This window comes from Pseudorca crassidens, chromosome 13, assembly GCF_039906515.1.
Source record: "Pseudorca crassidens isolate mPseCra1 chromosome 13, mPseCra1.hap1, whole genome shotgun sequence".
Lineage (NCBI taxonomy): Eukaryota > Metazoa > Chordata > Mammalia > Artiodactyla > Delphinidae > Pseudorca > Pseudorca crassidens.
This window is the reverse complement of record NC_090308.1, coordinates 16,930,196-16,948,315: the sequence shown is the minus strand read 5'-3', so window position 1 is coordinate 16,948,315 and position 18,120 is coordinate 16,930,196. Positions and strand designations below refer to the sequence as shown.

General features: G+C 45.0%; 1 protein-coding gene across 10 annotated transcripts in view; it reads left to right on the top strand.

Moving 5' to 3' along the window:
• The window catches only part of SASH1 (SAM and SH3 domain containing 1), a 335,989-nt gene that overhangs the window by 166,369 nt on the left and 151,500 nt on the right, over positions 1 to 18,120 (top strand). For 2 of the 10 annotated variants that reach the window (XM_067701819.1, XM_067701820.1), the window contains exon 2: positions 16,624 to 16,715. The exons of the other annotated variants lie outside the window; for them this stretch is intronic. The gene's annotated coding sequence lies outside the window, so the exon portion shown is untranslated. The remainder of the gene's footprint in view (positions 1 to 16,623; positions 16,716 to 18,120) is intronic. 10 annotated transcript variants of the gene reach the window in all.

Below are 18,120 nucleotides of genomic sequence, written 5' to 3'. Positions count from 1 at the left end.
GGAGGCCTATTAGCCATTTTATTTGTTGGATCGAACTCTGACTATGTTTTTAAATTTTTTACTGAGACCTGCTGGGGGGGCCCAGGCGCTCCCTACCAAGATGCTGAGGAGGGTGGTCACAGTGTAGATGTCGCCCCCCACCCCCCACCCCATGCCTGCACTTCTCGTTAGGAATTCAAACGCTGTATCCTCACTTTCCTTAAGCACCTTCTCCATCTTGCTGCCCCTCGGTGACGTGGCTCTGTTAAAGGGAGCTTCAGTGGAAGGAGAGATGGGGCTAGAAAGAGACCATTTTTTTTTTTTAATCTTTTGTGGGATCTTAGTTCCCCAACCAGGGATCAAACCTGCGCCCCTGCAGTGGAAGCGTGGAGTCTCAACTGCTGGACCGCCAGGGAAGTCCCAAGATAATCTTTGAGGAGGGGATGTTTACCAGAGAAGAGGCTGTGCCCCGGAAGTGAGTTATAAGGTGTAAGCACGAGAAAGTATTGGATACTGGGGAGGAACAAAGCTTCAGAAGACACAAGAAGAACTTCATTTACTTGGAGGTTTTGTCCGGACTTGGGGAGGTGACGGCAGGCCTCTAAGTGTCTGACTTAAAATGTCTGGACCCTGTGTGAAAGCGTGACTGATATGTAGGTTTAGGCCAAGGCCGGCTCTTTCCTTACTTGTGTAAGTATTCATCACTTATTTTGAATTGCCACCTGAAATTCACGGTGAGACAAGGCAGGATATAAACACATGTTATATAATTTGTTTCTCTGCCGTCTCTTCTATACAAAACTCTCAGCTCTTTGAAGATGGACTAAGTAATCCAGTTTACCGAGGGGCTAGATTTGAATAGGGTGGTCAAGGAAGGAGCTGGAAATGAGTATCGTGGGGGAGAGCACTTCTCGAGGCAGAGAGGCCATCGGCTGCAAAGGTCCCAAGATGAGAATGATCTTGGTGAACTTTAGGAACATAGACAAGGCCCATATAAGGTTATTGCTTAGTGACTGCTGGAGATCTGAGTGGGTCAAAGAGACAGTCGGGCCAGAATACATCAGTCATAGTCCAGATTTTATTTTAAGCATGATTGGAAGCCATTGGAGCATTTAAATGAACTTATGTTTTTAAAAGACCACTGGCAGTGTTGTGGAAAACGGATTATAATGGGGTGGCGGTGGCTTGGACCAGGCTGTAGTGCTGGTGTTGGAGAGAAGTAGACAGATGTGGAATAGGTCTTAGAGGTAGAGCCTCGGAATTTGGGCTGGTTGTTAGGGGGACAGAGAACTGAGGATGACACTTAGGTGTTTTGTCTGATCATCTAAGGAGATTGTTTGGGGTTGTGAGGGTGGGGATGGGAAATCAAGATAAACCCAGTGCCACTAAAATGATTTACAGGGAGAGTTTAAAGCTAACCAGCAGACTGGACTACCATGACATGCTCTTTCCAGTGAGAAAGTCCACTTGGGAAATTTAATTAGGACCAGAGGCAGCCAGTTGGGCAGCCTTGATCATATGCCCTTGTCCTCTTGAGTAGACCAGCATCCTCACTTCCCCTAGAAGGCAGCGTGGCCTGTGCCGCAGAGCAGAGGTGCTGGACTCAGCCATCACCATGACAGTGACGCAGCCTTGATCCAGCAAGGGCTAGGGTGACGGGAAGGGAGCTAAGGTCGTGGAGGGAATGGATTTGAGAGATATGTTTGGGAGAAACGATGGAATCAGCCTGGGCTGCTGATTCTCGGTGGCAGGGGGTGTGGCGGATGAGAGAAGCGGGGAGGCTAGCATCATGCCTGAGGCTCACAGGTGAAAGGGATGGGGGGTATGTGGTAGGGGAGCTAAAGAAGGTGAGTGACCTTCGTGTGGCTACACTCTTCAGCTAACTTTTATTTTAATAAATTTTTTATCATTGTGTTCTGAAGTCACAGCATTTTAAATTTTATTTATTTTTTAGTTTGTTTTTGGCTGCGTCGGGTCTTCGTTGCTGCGTGCGGACTTTCTCTAGTTGCGGCAAGGGGGTGCTACTCTTCGTTGCGGTGCACGGGCTTCTCATTGCAGTGGCTCCTCTTGTTGCGGAGCACGGGCTCTAGGCGCGCAGGCTTCAGTAGTTGTGGCACATGGGCTCAGTAGTTGTGGCTCGCGGGCTCTAGAGCACAGGCTCGGTAGTTGTGGCGCACGGGCTTAGTCGCTTCACGGCATGTGGGATCTTCTGGGACCAGGGCTCGAACCCGTGTCCCCTACATTGGCAGGTGGATTCTTAACCACTGTGCCACCGTGGACGTCCCTTCAGCTAACTTTTTAAACTTATGGCCCAAATCAGTCTGCTCAGTTTTCTTGAAATTTCCAAATTTCTAATTTGATCGATTAAGAAAAGAACTTCAGTGTTCCCTCTACCCCTTCCCATGCTGACATATTTTTCACGTTGACCTCATTGCTCCTCTCAAGAAGCACAGTGACGAAAAGCTGCACAGTCACTATTGTAGGATATCATTCGGCTGGAGTTCCCAGTGCTCAGTGACCCACGTGAGCAGACAGGACTGTTCTCAGCTGCTTGAGAAAACCAGGCGCCCACGTTGGACCCTGTGGTGGTGGTAGAATCCACACATGGAAGGGGCAGATCCCACTGTCCAAATGATTGTTGATGACAAGGGGAAGAGCTTTTTTCCTGGGCTGATATCTCTAGTTGGTATAAACTACAAAATCACACGTGCAGTCTCTGGTACTTAAAAATCTGATTCCAAATAATATTTACATGAAACTTGGGTTTAAAAAGCTCAGTAGGGGAATAATTGCCAGACTTAATTAAATGGCTCAAAAAAATCTCAAATACCTCTGTGTTACTGTTTCTAAAAAGAAAATATTTTACAGATAGGTGCGTCCTAGGGCTTTGTTTAGACAATTAATTCTCGATTTTTAGTACTTGTAATACTAGCTAAGATTTATTGAGTGCTTATTACGTGACAGGCACTGTGCTAAATGCTATTGGGGGGTTATTTCTTTTAAACTTTGCACAGTCCAGTGAGATGAAATGAGATGTAGGTGCTCTCATTATCACCCCATTTTACAGATGGGGTTGAGCGAGGTTAAGTACTTGTCCAGGGTCACACAGAGCTGTGTAACTGTGTAGCTGTGTAACTTTATTGTGTAGCCAGAATAAACCCAAGAATTCTGGCTTCACAGCCCATGCTGGTTTGCACTGCACTCTGGTGCATACATGAATCTCTTTACTAAAAGGAGTTCTGAGCCACTGCTACACTGAGATGTCTGTGATGGCCAGGTGCTGGCTTGCCATTCAGTCTGGTGGCATCAGGGTCTGACAGCACCCCTCTTTTTGTGTGTCTGTGCCTGGTAAGATGGGCAGACAGGAAAGATGGGCCGGGTGGAGAAAGGGAGACAGCTCTACACCAGAGTATAATGAACAACAATTCCATAATTATTAAGACACCGTAGGAGAAAATGTATATCAGTTCTATGTTTAACATTTTGAGTTACCAGAAGCCAGGTACCGTTTCATCTTGAGAAGAGGTTGGGCCGCCATTGGCCATGAGACTCTCCTGGTCCCAAGGAGAATTCCGAAGGATGAGCACAAACATGAGATACGGTGGATGGGGTTGATGTGAGCAAAGGGGCTGGGTATGGGGTAGGACAGCATCCTTTCTACTCAGTCGTTTTATTTCCCTTTGTTTTTCTTTTCCAGATTTTAGTGCAGTGCTCTTGGTGTGCATATATACTCTTATGCGCCAGTGTATAGCCAACTGGGAGGGAGTTTCTCACTTCACAGAGAAAACTCTTCATTCAATCAACCTGACTGAGTGTCTGCCACGTGCCAGGCACCTTGATAAGTTCAGGGGAGTTACCGGGAGCTTGGTCCTGACTATGGAATTTAATCTCTATCCAGGAGGGTATGAACCTGAGTAGACTAGTTCCAGGCTGGAAAGCATTTTGACCTTTGGGTAGGGAACATGCCTAAGACTGCATGTCTTTTTGTTATTTATTGTGATTATTCTTTCTTAAGCTAAAAGCTTAGGAGAGACCGCCTCAGTCTTAAGTGGTCCTCCGTTGAGTGAAGCCATGCACATTCTTGACTTGTATTAATAAATGCTAGTCATCCAAGCCATTGCTCAGCCCTGCAGCTGCCAGAGAAGCTGTGGAGTCCAGACCTCACTTGGGTGTGCAGAGACAGAGAACAAAACATGCTGCTCCTGTTTACATACTTGGGCCGGGCCACCCATTTCTCTGAAGCCATCGGGATTTCCTCAGGAAGCTGTCCTGGTGGAGGGCAGGCCGGGGTGACCAGGATGTGATGACACACAGCCCCCTCTGCCCTCCGGGCGCTGCGCTGAGGTCAAGCCTAGATCTGTATCTGGACCCACCCTTTCCAGCCTGTAAGTTTCAAGGCCAGTTCTCCTGCCCAGACTGGGGAGGGGGGCAATTGGTGGGGAGACACTGAGTTTCTGCTCCCCGGCACCCAGCGCCTGTTGGCCATTTCATGCTCCTGCACGCAGTGCTGGGGTAGAGAGCTCGGGAGGGGGCACCCCTCAGAGGCCTCCAGAGCAGCTGTGTCAGCATTTCTGAGCCTCAGCTTTTCCCACCGGGCCACGAGCCGGTCCCTCGAGGGCTGCTGGATGAGCTGTGATCCCGGCCTCAGGAAGAAGCGATGGATTGGATGAGGTGTCAATTTGTTTGGCCCGGCCAAGCACCCAGGCATATGTTTCCTCATTTGTGGTTGAATGAATGATTCAGCTTTACACTTGTGCAGCTTGGGAGTGTCACTAACTAACCCTCACTTTTATTTAAAAATATAATGGAGGTGTACCTTCTGTGGAAGGCCTTAATAGATGGCTTGATCATTTAAATAAGCAGTAAGGGTAGCTAAGGTTTGTTATATGCCCAACTGCTCTAAGTCCATACTACTGGGATGGTGAAGTCAGGTTCTGGAGTAGACGGGGGTGGGTTTGAAGCCTGGGTCTGCTCTTCATGAGCTATGTGACAGTGGACACATTTGTTACCTCCCTGAGTATCTGTTCTCATTGGTATGGTACAGTTAGCGAAACCTATATTGTCTTGTATGTTTTAAGTTAAATAACTTGCAAGAGTACCTGAGATATAATATAGGTATATCTATCCATCTATCTATATATATAGGTATTTATACACTCAATAAACGTTAAATTGTCTTCTACCTCTCATCTTTCAACCTCCCCCCCCCACACGCATGCACGTGCATGCACACATACCCTGCCCCCATTCTATTACCAGTTTATTCTGCAAACTTGATCAAATGGAACAAAAGCAAATCATTTTAAAGCCATCCCTATGATGTCTGAAGCTGCATGCTGTACCATATTCCCCAAGATAAGGATTCATTCGTTGCGCTTTTGTTAAACACCTACCTGTGCTACCTTGTGGCAGGCACTGCAAAGGATTATAGATGCGTTGCCTTGCAGGAAGACGCATGCATTGGCCCAGCAGAGCTAATATGTATTGGAGAGAGTACTTGAATGTGCAGATGTGAAAGAACTAGGAATAAACCCATGCAAGGTAGGGTGACTGCATAAACGTTAAGGGAACACAGAGCATAGGAGGGACCTGCCTTTAGGTATATCCCCCTGCCATGGAAGAGGCATAGGCCATTTTGGAAGCTGGACTTTATCATGCGTCTCTTGGCTTTCTACACGTTGCTCTTTGTTTGTAGCTGTATCTGCTTCACACACTGAAACTGTTTCTACCTGGACAAAGGCAATGTCTTTATGATGCAGTAAAAATTTTGAAGCTAGATAATCCAGAGTTGGTCACGATATCTTATAACATCGTGAGCACCAATGGCAATTTGATAAGACCTAGTTCCCCGACCACGGGTCGAACCCAGGCCCCCTGCAGTGGAAGCATGGAGTCCTAACCACTGGACCACCAGGGAATTCCCCTGACATCTTTGATTAGAAAACAAATTGTGGAATATGGATAAAATCCAGTGCAACTTTAAGAAACTGGTAGGTGATAAGCTATCATTGTCTATTTAAAGATAGTTGGCAAGATTTGGCCTCGGGAAGAAATTCACACAGAAGTAGCCTGTGGCAAGCTGTGTTTTGTTTTGTTTTTTCGCTGTGCCTCGTGGCTTGCAGGAACCCACGCACCCTGCAGTGGAAGCATGGAGTCCTAACCACTGGACCGCCAGGGAATTCCTGGAAAGTTTGGAAATATTAGTCCCAGCCGCTAATCCTTGAGTTCTGCTCTTTGAGTGTAGTGGGCTGAGATGTTCCCATCTCAGACTTTTCCTTTCCATGTCTTTGAACAGTGCCATCTTGGTGTTCTCCTATTAAATCCTCTCTCTGGTTTGGTGTTATTTAGGGTCTCTTGCCTTTTCAAAAATGTGTTCCAACCTAATACGGTAGTCTCAAATGAGGACTGAAATATATTTGTGTAATAAATAAAATTTTATAATGAAAAAAAAATCTGGTGAAGTATATTGCCAAGTACCTCAGGCTTGGTATCTTCCCATTGGTTATCTCTTTGAATGTTGCTGTCTGAGTACCAGCCTCATGGGACTATAGTTTTCGGGAATGGCTAATGCTCTTCCTTCCTCCATGTTTCGTACCTTTTAGTGGTTTTGTTGCCACCGAAGGGGGGATGGGAGAGAAGAGGCTAAAGTCCCTGGGCTCATCTTTAGGAAAAAATGAAATGAGGTTGAAATTAATTGACTGATACCTTTTTAGATGTTTTCTGAATGATTTCTATGGAAATTCAAATTGACTTTTCTGCATTGTCACCGGTGACTCATGTCAAGCCTCTGTGGCCACGCTTGTCTATAGGGAGGTGGGGACAACATCTGACCTCAGTCTGGGCATGGAGCCAGGAGGCCCTGTGGGTTCACGGTGCTGGCAAAGTAAGGAAAGAGAGTAATAGGGCGGGAAGCCTTTCACTCACCAGGTTTCCAGGAGGGTGGTGAAGTAGCTGCAGTTGGGGAAGAGTTAACTTTAACGGCCTTTTGAGAATCTTTATTTCCTGCATTTATGGCCTAGTTCGCCCTTGCGGGTCAGAAGGTCTTGTTCTGGTATATTCATTAACAGAGCTAATTTTCCTCAGTAGCAGTTGTTCACAGAACTTTCTCTCTAAATCTAATATAAAAAAATGATTTGGCATTATTAAGCTAGATCATTTATAATCTGGATATACAGAATGTCTTGAAACAGTCCTCACTCATTTTCACAGTATGGAACACTGTGAATACGTCTCTTCTGATTATGTGAAATTGTTTAAATTGCATATTACATAAGGAAGCAGAACATCACCCTACCACGAATTCAGAAACGCTGTCATGTAAAAACCTGCTTCCACTGCCATGTCCTTTAATCATTTTCAAATTTGCACACTGGAGCCAGTTCTTTAAAAGTCTAGTCTGTGTAAGTGAAAGGATTTTCCTTTGGTACTGGCTGTTTTGCAATCTTACTATGTTTGACTTTCTCACATTTACAAAACGAATAAACTACATAAACATAAAAGTGCTAAGTGATAGAACTGACACGTCTTGGGAGTTTGTTTTTAATAAGCTGATGTAATTAACACCTTGAACTATATATTCCATTTGTTTCTTTAGAAACCGTACAAAGAGAACAGGATGATACACATACAAAAGGCACCAGCAGAGTTAATATTGGCCTTTTAAATTATGATGAAGCCATGGGCGTTTAGAAGCTAAAACTTGCCAGTTACTTTAAGTCTGAGGACTGAGGAGTAGATCTGTTATTTAGAAAAAATAAATTAAAACGTAGAGCAGTATATGAATTGTTTATGTCCATCTTCGCCAGGGCCTAAGCATATAGTGTCTGGCACAGTGCTTGTGGATTGAACATTTTATTTCATTCATTCATTCTTTCACTCATCATTCAGCAAATTTATATTGAGAGTCTCCTAGGCACTGTCCTCAACACTGAACAGTAAACAAAACTTAGAGAAAAATCTCTGCCCTTGTGGACCTTACACTTTAGTCAGGAGACAGAGACTGGAAAAGTTAGGAGTCATGCAAACTAGTTTAGATGCTGAAAAGTGGTAAAGAGAAAGATAAGGCGGAGAGTGGGGTTAGAGGTTGTGCGTACAGGAGAGGGAGGTTGCAGTGTTAGCTAGGACGACCCTTGAGAAGAGGGTATTGGAGTCACCTTTGCAGGAGGTGAGGGGAGGGCAGGTAACTGTGGGAAGAGCACAAGAGGCCGAGGGAGGAGCAGGTTCAAAGTCCTGGCTGGGGCTGGTGGGTTTGGACTGTTAGAGAAGTAAAGAGGTGGCCAGTGTGTCCCTGGGGGCAGTGAGCCTGGGAGAGTCATAAGATGAGGCAGGAGGGCTTCCCTGGTGGCGCAGTGGTTGAGAGTCCGCCTGCCGATGCAGGGGACGCAGGTTCGTGCCCCGGTCCGGGAAGATCTCACATGCCGCGGAGCGGCTGGTCCCGTGAGCCATGGCCGCTGAGCCTGCGTGTCCGGAGCCTGTGCTCCGCGACGGGAGAGGCCACAACAGTGAGAGGCCCACGTACCGCAAAGGAAAAAAAAAAAAAAAAAAAAGATGAGGCAGGAGACAGGTGCTGGTTGGAGGTGCAGATGGGGAGGGTCTTTCAGGTCATGGGGGGATGGAGGCCTTTACTCTGAGTAAGAGGGGAGCCTGAATAGGGCTTTTGAGCAGAGGGACAGGATCCGAATAGGTTCTAACAGGGTCTCTCCAGCTGCTGTGTTTTGAGGGTGCGCAGGGTTGAAAGGAGGCAGCCCAGTCTTTGATCTCCCAGAATAAAACAGCTGTTAAATTGCTGTGCTTTGTGAACGGAAAAGCAGAGCCCATCCTGACAAAATCAGCATTTTAAAACTGGGCAACCCTTTAAGAGGCCTGATAGGGTTACCAACCAGGGTTCTTGGCCTCTTTAATCGCTAGAAATTGATCAGAGGCCAGACAAGAAATTCACCCTGGCAAGGCTTTATTAGGGCCCCTTACTGAGAACAAACAACAGGTTTCCTTGCAGGCTTGCTCCCCGAAGGGGGGCCTGATGAGCTGGTTTCTTCCATGGGGTGAGGGTAGGGGTGTGTCCAGGGGGTCCAGCCGGAGGGGGGCTTTGGTGGATTGCCCACCCCTTTGGTGGTGTTGTGTGCAGGGGGCATGCCCAGTACTCTGCTTTTGCTCCAGACCCCCTGCCTTTGCTCCTGGCTCTTCAGAAGTTGGGCTTTTTCATCTTTTTGTATCTTTTTGTCCATAATTTGCCCCAACTGCACATGCATGCAGTTATTTTTAGTGCTTATAGTTTATTTGTATTTTGTTGCTGGAGGAGACATTTGTCTAGGTGCAGGCACTGCAGCAAAGGGTCCCAGGTCCCAGCCTGTCTGAGTAGTGCATATAATTTTCCTTGTAGGCTCCCCCCCCCCCGCCCCCACAATGTGGCAAACAATTAAAATAAAAATGTCCCATGCACATCACAGAGAAGAAAGTGAAATTGCCCTTTTTAAATGCAGCAATTAAGAAGAATAAAAAGGTTCAGGTAGGCAGGCAGGCTGGCAGGCAGTAGATGTGTTTTAACTCGTTCATTTCCTTTAGTGAGAGTGTTTCTTTGTGAATCCAAGATCATGGATAGGAAGGAGGGGCTCTGTCAGAGCAAACATTGACCTGTAAAGCTATTGGAAGAAACAAGATTTGGCTGATGAGTAGGTAAAAATGTTAATCCTTTCTTTTAAATTGAAGTATAGTTGATGTACAATATTACTTAAGTTATGGGTATACAAATAGTGATTCACAGTTTTTAAAGGTTACACTCAATTTATAGTTATTTTAAAATATTGGCTCTGTTCCCCATATTGTACAATATAGCCTTGTAGCTTATTTTACACCTAATAGTTTGTACCTCTTAATCCCCTACCCCTCTATTGCCCCTCCTCCCTTCCCTCTCCTCACTGGTAACCACAGGTTTGTTCTGTATATCTGTGAGTCTGCTTCTTTTTTCTTATATTCACTAGTTTGTTTTATTTGTTTAGATTCCACATATAAGTGATATCATATGGTATTTGTCTTTCTGTTTCTGACTTACTTCACTTAGTATGGTAATGTCTTAATCCCATCCATGTAGCTGCAAATGGCATTATTTCATTCTTTTTTACGGCTGATTAGTATTCCATTGTACATATGTACCACATCTTTTTTATCCATTCATCTGTTGATGGACACTTAGGTTGCTTCCATATCTTGGCTATTGTAAATAATGCTATGAACATTGGGGTGCATGTATCTTTTCGAATTTGTGTTTTCGTTTCTTGCAGATATATACCCAGGAGTGGAATTGCTAGATCGTTGGGTAGTTCTACTTTTAATTTTTTAAGGAACCTCTGTACTGTTTTCCACAGCGGCTGCACCAGTTTACCTTCCCACCAGCAGTGTATGAGGCTTCCTTTTTCTCCACATCCTTGCCAGCATTTGTTATTTGTGTTCTTTTTGATGATGGCCATTCTGACAGGTGTGAGGAAAAATGTTAATTCTTTGATGAAGGGAATTACTCTTTTAAAAAAGTATACATCAGGGCTTCCCTGGTGGTGCAGTGGTTGAGAATCCGCCTGCCAACGCAGGGGACACGGGTTCAAGCCCTGTTCCAGGAGGATCCCACATGCCGCGGAACAACTAAGCCTGTGCGCCACAACTACTGAGCCTGAGCTCTAGAGCCCACGAGCTGCAGCTACTGAAGCCCGTGCGCCTAGAGCCCGTGCTCCGCAACGAAGAGGAGCCCCCACTCGCCGCAACTAGAGGTAGCCCGGGTGCAGCCACGAAGACCCAATGCAGCCAAAAAAAAGAAAACTATATGTTAGAAATTTAAACTGCGGGTGTCATGAAAAAGCCAGTGGTGATGTTAGTAAGTTCTCAGCTTGTGAGCAAATTGAATATTTTCATTCTTGTGATAATTGGCTTAGTTAGAATGGTGTCAATTCGTCTTAGATTTTTGTTGTTGTTTCACTTAGTTCCTAAGAAGCCCGTCAAGTTTTCATTGTAACCATGTATAGAATGCGGTAGAAAGCAAATCGTCTTCACTGTCAACTTTCAAGATGTTTTTAATCTAAGAGTAAGAACAGATCCATGTGCTTAAGATGCTTTTTCAGAGCATTTTCACATTATATTCTTGGCGAACAGGAAAGTCTTTTATGATGAAAATTGAAATCATCTTGAGGGGAAATGATGTAGTTAAGAAAGAACTTGTCTTCCCCCCAAAATTGAAGTAAAAGTATGGCTGTCATGTCATGTAATATTTTATGTGGTTACATTCGTAGATGGACAGATACGTAGATACAGTGATACTCATGCATGTGCCCGGAACGAGAGCAGTAATTTTGTCTTTAAATCTGATTATTCCTATACGTGAAAGGTCAGAATGTGGTACAGAATGAAGCCAGATTTTCTGTGTTCACCCTACATTCACATTCACAAGCAGGCCTTTGAGTCCTCAATGAAGTCCTTAGTGCCCTGATTGCTATTGTGTGTGTCCTGGAGATCAAGGAGCTGGTCAGAAGAGCAAGTGTCAGAAGCTAAGTCAGGAAATGTTCTGGGAGGGGGCTAGGTGTGTGGTGAAGGGTTGTTTGGGGACCACTGGGAGTTTTTCCAGGGCAGTGGGTGAACTGGTTTCTCCCTGACTTTGGAAAGAAACCACTCAGTTGGTGTCACATGAGCGAAAGACCCTAAAATCATCTCCAGTAAATAGGAACAAACAGGTATCTCTTCAGCTCACGATAGCTCAGTCCCATAATGGGATATGCAGGGCTTATTCCCTAGGCAACTAGAGTAAGCCTGTGCGCAGCAACGAAGACCCAGTGCAGCCAAGAATAAAAATAAAATAAATACATTTATTTAAAAGAAAAAAAAAGGGAATATGCATGTTTCAGAGGCCACAGCATTGCTCTGGTATTTGCTTTCTTACAGCACCCGAGCCAGTTGCATTCCAGGTGTGTTTTTCCTACTGGTTTCCCTGACGGGAGCTTAATGCAGAGGATTCAACCAGAAAAGTTCCGGGTGTGTTCAGTGCCTTTTTAAGGAAGGCACTCTCTTTGTTTCCAAACACCTCTTTTAAAAAAAATTTATTGTTGTACAGTTGACTTACCATGTTGTGTTAGTTTCAGGTGTACAGCAAAGTAAATCAGTTATACATATACATATATTCACTCTTTTTTTAGAGTCTTTTCCCATACAGGTCATTACAGAGCATTGAGTAGAGTTCCCTATACTACACTAATTCCAAACACTTTAATTGCTTTTTCTGTCAGGATAGAGAAGAATGTGAGACTTTAATCTTGAACCTTTAGGCCTTGAAGCCCATTGCACCAAGAAATTTTGTCCTAAATCTTCTAGGGATAAAAAATTTCCATGGGATTCTTCCAAGATCTGTGACCCTTAACATGTTGAGAATTATCAGCATTAAGCAGAGATTATTAGGAATCATTAATTCCTATACATGAAGAATCTTCAAACCCAGGTTCTCTTCTGTCTCTTGGCCCCTGTCCTGCCACACCTCTGCACTGATCCGTCAGCCAACCCCAGGAGCTTTTCCTCTGGGAACAGGTTAGGCCATCCCCTGAGTCAGAGGAGTTACCTTTGTTGTTCCCACACCCTCAGTCAGTTCATTTGTCATTGTTTCTAATGACATATTCTGTGTTTGAATGTTTTACCCATTAGAGCGAATTGCTGTTGTAAGGTTGGTGGGGGCAGGGAGACTGAGCCTGTGAAAGGTCACCATTATATGTGACATGCTGGTTTGGTGGATGGAATGTCATCGCATAGTTACAGAATGAATGAATGTTATCGTTATCCGGCACCCTCAGGAAGGGGAGAGATCATTCTACTAACTTTTGTTTATTCCTTCCTTCCCTCTTTCATTCATTCGTATATTCGATAGATATTTCTCAAGTAATTGCCAAGTGTCAGGTGTTGTCATGGTGTTAGGGACTGAGGTTGCAAAAATAAGACCCAGATTAACTTTCAAGGACTTTAAAGTGTGCTGGGGACAACCACCATGTAAATGAGCGAGAGTCACTTTTTAAAAATGTCTTAAAATGGAAAAGTTCAACTACATACCAAAGTAGAGAGTATATTTTAAAGAACACCCATATGCCAGCACTACAGTTATCAGTCATGGCTAATCTTGTTTCTGTACTCCTCTCCCCTCCCCCCATGACTTTGAAGCAAATCGCAGACCTCATGGGGAATGTGTGATTTATGCTTATGCAGTGGGAAGGTCAGGTGCAGTTGCGAAGGATGGGCTGCTCTCTGCAGGGTCAGTGGCATGAAAGAAGGGTGTTCCAGGCAGAAGAAATAGTATGGGGGGGAGCGGGGATGATGTAGTGGTGCTTGTAGTTTGATCTGGCCAAAACTGGTACATGGATGGGGGAGGTGGAGCCACAGGTGGGGGTCTAGAAAGGCAGACAGAGTACAAATGGAAAGGCTTTTGTATTGTCAGCAGCAGACTGACTTTGTCACATCTTCACTAGGAGACGTTTATAGTTTTCAAGATTTATATTTTGAAAGTTACAGTGGGCATGGGGTATAGAGTGGGTCGTAAATGAGATGGGATTGGGGAGGGGGTGAATAGCTGGGAACCTTGGTTGATGTCTTGAAACACTGCTAGGATTAGGATGGAGAAATATTTTGAGACATTTGAGACATTGAGAGATATTGGAGAAGAAATATTATATTAGCACTTATTTATGACACATTATAAGACCTAGTGACCTCTTAACTCTGGGGATAAGTGAATGACCCTGAGAATGTTGGCACAGATCAAATGGGTTGATGCTGATCTCTGGACTACTGGAATCCAGAATGAAAGTTTGGTGGGGATGGAGAGTTTGGAATATGAATATGTAGGAAGAATAGGCATAGGCATTTGTCTACAGCTAAGGAGACGAAGAAAGTTTTAAGAGTTATCAAAATACAAGTTAAGGGCTACAAAGTTTTTCGGTAATGGGCCACGTGTTCAGTATCCTCAGGTTTGTAAGTCATGTGAATTTTTATTGATAACACTCTTTAGGTATTACCTGCCAGTTCTTCTTTTTCTTTTATTTTTTAATATTTATTTATTTAGGCTGCTCCAGGTCTTAGTTGTGGCGCATGGGATCTTTAGTTGCGGCATGTGGGCTTCTTAGTTGCAGCTCGCATGCGGGATCTAGTTCCCCGTCCAGGGATTGAACCCGGGCTGCCTTCATTGGGAGCATGGAGTCTTACCCACTGGACCACCAAGGACGTCCCTACCCGCCAGTTCTTAAAAATGTGGAATTTTGGCAGCATCACCAAGAAAGAACTTAATCGACACTAGCACTTATAACACTGAATGGTGGGTGATAAGCATGATGCCTTCAGTTTGATCAGGTCACCAGGACGTCCAAATATCACTTAACAGTCGCACTGGGCTTCCCTGGTGGCGCAGTGGTTGAGAGTCCACCTGCCAGTGCAGGGGACACGGGTTCGAGCCCTGGTCCGGGAAGATCCCACATGCTGTGGAGCAACTAAGCCTGTGTGCCACAACTACTGAGCCTGTGCTCTAGAGCCCGCGAGCCACAGCTACTGAGCCCGCGTGCCTAGAGCCCATGCTCTGCAACAAGAGAAGCCACCGCGATGAGAAGCCCGCGCACCGCAACGAAGAGTAGCCCCCGCTCGCCGCAACTAGAGAAAGCCCACGCGCAGCAACGAAGACCCAATGCAACCAAAAATTTAAAAATTAAAACAAAAACAAAAACAACACAGTCGCACTGCCCTCAGGAGCAGCCCTCGGAAATGAACTGGATTCACGTGCACGTCGGACTCTATGTATACCACACCTCCTGACTCTCTGCTAAAGCCAGGGTAGAATATAATTTTCATAAAATGTAGCAAACTCAAACGTTATGCAAAATTTAATTAACATCCTAACCAGAAATTTCAGGATCGTTCTAAGATCAATCTATTCTTTTCCAGGTTTCTAAGAGTATCATAGATCACGTTTTCCCCCCAGTCAGATTTTGATTGGCGCAGTGCCTGCGAATGCCCATATCCTCATGAGTGTGGGCCAGAGGCAGCACGGGAAAGTGCACAGTGTGATTCATGCTCATCAAAATCTGTGAATCTGGTCTGAAATTCTGACTTCATTCCCACCCAACTAGCTCACTCTGCCGTTCTTCCCAAATCTGTGATTCGATTAAGCTCAGGCAGTTTGGAAAGGAGAAATGAGTTGAGTCTAAAATTGTCATCTGCTAAATCCTCATGTCCATTTTAAGTGTGAATCTGCACTTGAAGTTTTTAGAACCAACTGTCAACATTCTAGTCTTTTCCCTGCGCTTTTCAAGTTCTGAAGGTTCCTGTGAAATGTTCTTTTTAAGCCACCGATAGCCCAGCGAATGGGATCTTTCAAAGCCTTTAATTCCAAAAAGACCTTATAGTAAGCACACGGTTTAGTAAATCCCTTCAGCAAATTTCCATGACTTAATTATATGACTGCCTTAAAATACAGCCATACTTGGCTTTTCTGTCCAGTAATAATAAGCATTCATGTTTCTTGATTTTATATTGTATACTTAGCACCCAGCACAGCACCTGGAATGCCACAGGTGTTCAGTAAGTATTATTTGAATTAATGAAGTATCCCATTAGGTGTTGATGATTGAAGAACATAATTTTATAGCTCTGATCACTTTGTTCATCACACCTGACAATCATCGTGACGTGAAAGATGCCAGCACACACTCTCCCCACGAGGAGGCCTTTTCATTCCATTTTGTTGTAGCTACTCCTCTCCATGGCTTGTAAACTGAGTTTGTTCGTATTTAAACCACGCTGTTCACATCCCTTCCCAGCAGATAATTAGGGATAACTAGTTCATGCATAAGATTTTGGTAATAACATTTTTTGCTAAAGATCTCAGGCTTTTCGTATCCTGGGGTCAAGCAGGCTGCCCTGAGCCTGAGGGTGGAAGAGGAGAAGGAAAAAATGCTTCTGTTGTGGCTTTAAATCAGTTCAACCACAGATGAGATTTCCCCCAGGAGAACAGGGACCACAAGAAGAGAACACAGGGAGAACCTTTGGGGAGCATCTGCATTTAGGGGTAAGCTGAGGAGGAGGGAGAGAGTCCCGAGGAGACCCATGTGCACGGAGCTCTAGAACGGACTCGAAAGTGGGAGGACCCCTAGGGTGCAGCCCGAGAGACAGACTCCACCAATGACTTTCAAACTTTTGGCCACAGATTCACTGGAAGATGTATTTTACATTGTGATTCGGTACAGTTATACACACACATAACTGAAAAAAATGTTGCAGGAAACAGTCCTGTTTCTCCATGGGATGTATGCCAGCATTTCCTGTTCTATTCTGTACTCTTCTGTGCTATGCAATGTTGTCTAAACAAATGCTGGTCTCAAATGTCACAGAATGTCTTAGGACTGTGTGGTGACTTAGGACTGTGTCAATCCAGAAGTCAGAAGTGAATCAGCGGTAGCCATACTTTTCAGACTCTGAAGGTTAGTGGAGGGCATGGGCACTGTGGTGGCTCCCCTGTGGTGTCACTGATCTGCCTTTTGCTAGTGTGAAGTGGTGCCCGGACCCCCAGCGAGTCCAGGTCCTGCCAGGTCTCCGTCATCTTCTGGGCGTCCTGAGCCATCTGAAGAACTCCAGCTTCTCTTGTAGGTCACCGATGGCGTCAAGGTTGGAGTTGATGAGAAGCAGATGTGGATTTGCCTGGGCTCTGTAATTTGCGGCCAGCGGGCTCTCTCATTGAGGTGCGTGAGTTCAGTAGTTGTGGTGCGCGGGCTTAGTTGCCCCGTGGCATGTGGGAAGGGATCCCAGTTCCCTGATCAGGGATTGAACCCACGTCCCCTGCATTGGAAGGCGGATTCTTTACCACTGGACCACCAGGGAAGTCCCGCCTTTATTATTTTTTTAATTTTTAATTTTATTTATTTATTTTTTGACCACACCTTGCAGCATGTGGAACTTCCCCAACCAGGGATGGAACCTTCGCCCCCTGCAGTGGAAGTGCGGAGTCTTAACCACTGGACTTCAGGGACTTCTAATTCAGGGAAGTCCCTGAAGACCACTGCCTTTGGAAGCAGCTGCTGAGAGAGTGCTGGGAAGGAGGGGATCGCCAATACTGGCAGCTTGTGAGGCTGTTCTTCATGCTTCAGGAAGGGATTTATGTTAACTGGAGACCACTGATGCATGATAGTGGGGGCCACGGGCACCAAGATCGTATTTGCCAAAGCAAGAGTTAGACGTGGGCTCCGGCAGGTTCTCGGTGTTTTGGAGGGAGGAGAGTGGAAGATGTGCAATCAGCCCTCCTCCAGCCTCCTGCCATGTGGGTGTGCCCCCAGAGCCCTCTCTCACCACCAGTATGACTTGATTTGTCCCTCTGGTGTATGTTTTTGGTTGTTATGTGTAAAAAACTTTCCTGAGACAGACTGTATTTCAGCTCAAACCATCTGCAGAAATGCTGAGAGAGATACCTCAGGGAAATATATTTGAGATCAGTTATTACATATTCAATGAATTTCTCCAGAATGATATGGCAGGATGGGATGACAGAGCAGGTGCAAACATTGACATCTCACGGGTTCGGTGAGGCTGAACGAGGAAACCGGAATTAAAGTCTTGTTTATGGTAGTAGCAGCTTCACCTGAAAGGTTGCTGGAAGTGTTTATCACCTCAAAATCTTTACACAAGCTAATTAAGAGTGAGAACGCGTTGTGAAGTCATTCAAGAAATCAGTTAGGCTTTATTTTATTGTAGTGATTTCTTTTAGTGGATTTATCGGATAGGGGGCTGATGCAAGTATTTATATATACGAATATATCTTCATCCCCCTCCCAAACAATAGTGAGCAGTGGAAATAAAACGTATAATTTATATTTCATAAAATATATCATGTACGTACTTACCATTATAGACAGAAAAGGTAGAGATGTGTGAAATAAATGAGCCAGGAGTCTTGTTCCCTTTCTTCCGCTCAACTTTGGGGATTCAGAGCAACACATTGAGTTTCCCCTTAGGGCTCTGTCTTTATAGATAGATAAAATCGCAGGACCAGGAGTTCATTTCCATTCATTTGCATGTAATCTGCATGCAGCAGTACAGATTACATTGTGTCTCCTGGTGTTTTCAGAGAAGTTTTTTTCTTTTTTTCCCCTT